This window comes from Hirundo rustica, chromosome W (genome assembly GCF_015227805.2).
Source record: "Hirundo rustica isolate bHirRus1 chromosome W, bHirRus1.pri.v3, whole genome shotgun sequence".
Lineage (NCBI taxonomy): Eukaryota > Metazoa > Chordata > Aves > Passeriformes > Hirundinidae > Hirundo > Hirundo rustica.
The window spans coordinates 12,545,395-12,549,750 of NC_053487.1; the positions used below are offsets into that span (position 1 = coordinate 12,545,395).

The 4,356-nt window shown below is 47.8% G+C and overlaps 1 non-coding gene across 1 annotated transcript; it reads right to left on the bottom strand.

Annotated features, from left to right (window-relative positions):
* Positions 1-2,007: 2,007 nt before the first annotated feature.
* Positions 2,008-2,080, bottom strand: TRNAK-CUU (transfer RNA lysine (anticodon CUU)). The gene has a single exon. It is a non-coding gene; the product is annotated as a tRNA-Lys (tRNA).
* Positions 2,081-4,356: the final 2,276 nt, after the last annotated feature.

Here is a 4,356-nt window from a genome sequence, read left to right on the forward strand (position 1 = left end):
AAGATATCGATCTGATGTAATCATTCAGTTCTCCGGGTTCTCCATCTCCCTTTTCCGTCGTTTTTGTTCTCTTCTAACGATTCCCGGCAGAAGTTTTCTCGTGTCCCTTTTCGTGTAATTCTTGGCATAGTTTTCTCATGTCCCTCCCGTGCAATCTTTTAGCAAAAGAATTCCTTGTGTCCCCCTTTGTGCTGTTTCAGTCCCAGTTAACCCGTTGTATACTCGATTAGAAATAAAACTTACATCTTACAGAGAATGAATTACATATTATAACATTTAACACGAATTAACTTTAGGACATATATCACACCAGGTTGCAGCATCCCCATGCTTTCCATCACGGCATTAACTTTCCAGAGGTCTTGTAACAACCTCCATTTCCCAGATTTCATTTTGATGCACAAGACAGGAGTGTTCCAGGGACTGGTAGAAAACTCAAGATGACCCTGGTCCAATTGCTCCTGAACCAATTCTCGAAGGGCGTTTTTCTTCAGGGAGGGGCCACTGGTTCTCCCAGATGGGTTTGTCCACCAGCCACCGTAAAGGAGGCATAGACACTGTAGGCCGTTCATCACAGTGGCCCCCATCAAAAATCCATCCCAATCCGTACTCCCCAAGCTGCCAGTACATCCCGCCCCCAGAGGTTGGCAATAGCCTCAGTGACATAAGGCCAAACCATAGCTGACTGTCCCTCTGAGTTCATGATTAGCACAGGCTGCTGTCTCACGAAGCATTGCACTGTTCCACCCAATCCTGCGACAGGCGACTCCACAGGATCCAGAGGCCACTGTGGAGGCCACACAGAAAAGGAGAGGATGGTCACATGCGCGTCCATGTCAATCCGGCCTTGAAGGTGAATTTCTGATGGGGTGGCACTGGGGAGGCACAGAGTACACCACATTTCAGGACATCTGTCAGACGGGATTGCAGTCCAGAGAACTCGAGGTGGGCTGGTAGATCCGAAGCAGCCGTCCCCTTGACACCGGTCCTCTGTCCTAGAAACAGAAGACTTAAAAGGCACAAGTTGAGCAATGTGAGTTTTTTCGGGGATAGTGACAGGGGGGTGGGTGTGGAAACCATGGCACAAATTTGTCCTGTAAAATCCACATCAATAAGTCTGAGATGGACAATGATACCCTGAAGGGTGGCACTAGACCTCCCTACGAGGAAGGCACTTTTGCCCTCACCCGGGGGTCCAAAGGCATCCAGGGGAACTTTGTGTACCTTGCAAGAGTCTAAGATGACTGTTGCTGCCGTGCAGACATCAACTCCGGCTGAGCCATGGGTGCTGGCTGCAAGCTGGCTAAGCAGGCCTGCCTTGGCATCGGGACCTGGGGAAGTTTTTGTGTCCATGCGCGTTTCCCCTGAGCGCTCAGCTTCCCGTTTCTCGAACTTGGCAAAGGCTGATCATTGGCATGGAGTTTTGCCGTACAAGCCTCTGCACAGTGGTTTGGTGTTGGGGAGGATGAAGCCAAAAAGCCCTATAAATATGATTGCCTCTATTCTGAGAATGAGAAACCTGTAGGTGAGATAGAATTGAAAGTAAGTTTTGATGTTTGAGGTGTCCTAGCTACTGGATGTCTGGGAAAACAGTTATGTGACCAGCTGAAGGTTACCTGCAGCCAGACCCAGGTCAAATGGAATGTTCTGTCTCACCCCCCAATGGTTCATCCCACACCTGTACCCCTCCCCTGAAGTATCAGGTATCTGTAACCCCATTGGCCCAAGCCCTGTTCCAGCCCACCTTGAGACCCCTTATCTGGGGGCTTCAAGGGTGGGAGGTCCTCTTTGCTCTTTGCTTTTTGCTCTCCCCCACTCCCAACCTCTCCCTTCCCCCACCTTCCTAGGCCTTGTCACGAGCTGCAGCCTGGCGGCTCCGAGCAAGGCCCCATATCCCTTACAATAAGCATCATCTTCTAAAACCCAACTTCAGAGATCTCTTGTCTACATTTATCTACACCGTCCTGGAGTCTAGAGCAGCAGCAGCAAAGCAATTTCTACAATTGGTGCCCAACGTGGGGCTCGAACCCATGACCCTGGGATTAAGAGTCCCATGCTCTACCGACTGAGCTAGGCGGGCTCCCGCACGCCCCATGCAGAAACCTACGCTCAGCCGGATCTTGTTACAGTGCCATCGCAAATAGTCCACACTGCCACGCGTTCTGCACAGCCCCCGACACAACAGCCACCAGCAGTTTTGGCACAACCGCAGCCTTCAGCTGCCCTTCACAGCACAACAGCAACATGATTCTACAGCGACTTATATGTATCCTTCCACGTCTGTTCCACCACGGGACCTACATGCTACAGTAACAGCTTCATGCCTGACGAATCCTCCCGTGGCTCCAAGATCTTCTCAGATGTCTTCACTGACAGGCTCTCTGCCTTCTGTGTTCCTGCCTCTGCCTCCTGCATCGTGCCCAAGCATGACAATACCACAGCTTGGCACACAAACCATACAACGAGAAGGGGGAGCATGGAATGTGACAGCCACTTTAACAAATACAGGACAGACAGAGAACTGTTTTGCCCTTGCAGCTGCCAACCCTCTCAAATCTGAACATCCACCACCACCTATCCTGATTTTGGAAGGTCCCCAGAAATGTTCTGATGACCTTCAACTGACAGACTGGCATGAAGTCACACGAGAAATTTGCAAAGAAGAAAATTTAAATCCTCTAGCCATGCCTGTGATATTCAGCCAGCAAGCCAGAGGTCCCACAACATGGACACCTATCCCATCTCAGGACATGAAAGAATTGCGAAAAGTGATAAAGGACAGTGGCATCTGCTCTTCATATTTTAAAGAACTGCTGAAAAATACCCTAGAAAGAACACACCAAACCATAAAACATATTTTAAGTCAAGAGAAAAGGGGGAAAGCCCTGTATGTTTATAATTTTCTGAACAGCTCTGCAAAAGAGCCTGATCCTCATATTTACAGACACTTCTTGAACAATAAAAAGGTAAAACTGAAAGAACACCCCCCAGTTTCAATTAAAAATTTAGAATCAAGGCAGTTAGAAAGACCATATAATCCTATGACAAGGGGGAAAAGGTTTGCATGTGCCTACAGAGGACTCAAGTGGGTCCCAGTGAAGAACGTGAAGCTGTACCACACATCTAAGCCCGCTGAGACCCCCACATCAGCCAGTGCTGCTGCAAACCAAGAAGCAAGCACCCAGACCTGAGCTGCGCAGAATCATCAGGAGAAGATGATCCGCCAAAAGCAGCCCAAGAAAAGACTAGAGTTTTATCATTTGCGCGCATGCATGTTACTTTTGTTCTTTTGTTTTAGTTTTTGTAGTCAAGCTTTACCTGTAAGTCAACCAAAGACGAATGTCTGGGTTGCTTTAGCCAAGTCTGCAGGCTCTGATACCATCTGTCTATCTGACAGAAGCCCTGAAAAACATGTTTAGTTACAGTACCTTTTCCAAAAGATTTTGAAGGTTTGTGCTGCATAAATTTATCCAATCACTCGGTTTCCATTCATAAACAATTGCAAGAATTGAGAGATTTAGCTAGCCAAATTACAATAGATGACCCATCTTGGCTAGACAATTTGTTTGACGGTTTGAGCTTTGCACCTTGGCTAAAGGAACTTTGTAAGATAGGCTTGATCATTCTAATAGTAGTAGTTGTAGTTTTAGTAGCAGTTCCCTGCATACTTCAGTGTGTGAAAAAAGTAATGAGTAAGACAATGTCTAGCGTTTTAGTTGTTAATAAGAACGGGGGAGATGTTGGGGAGGATGAAGCCAAAAAGCCCTATAAATATGATTGCCTCTATTCTGAGAATGAGAAACCTGTAGGTGAGATAGAATTGAAAGTAAGTTTTGATGTTTGAGGTGTCCTAGCTACTGGATGTCTGGGAAAACAGTTATGTGACCAGCTGAAGGTTACCTGCAGCCAGACCCAGGTCAAATGGAATGTTCTGTCTCACCCCCCAATGGTTCATCCCACACCTGTACCCCTCCCCTGAAGTATCAGGTATCTGTAACCCCATTGGCCCAAGCCCTGTTCCAGCCCACCTTGAGACCCCTTATCTGGGGGCTTCAAGGGTGGGAGGTCCTCTTTGCTCTTTGCTTTTTGCTCTCCCCCACTCCCAACCTCTCCCTTCCCCCACCTTCCTAGGCCTTGTCACGAGCTGCAGCCTGGCGGCTCTGAGCAAGGCCCCATATCCCTTACAATAAGCATCATCTTCTAAAACCCAACTTCAGAGATCTCTCGTCTACATTTATCTACACCGTCCTGGAGTCCTCAGCAGCAGCAGCAAAGCAATTTCTACAGTTTGGCTTTCCACATCGACCGTACAAAAACATGGGAGTTTTTCCTTTCTGTTTTTGTTTACCCTGCTTT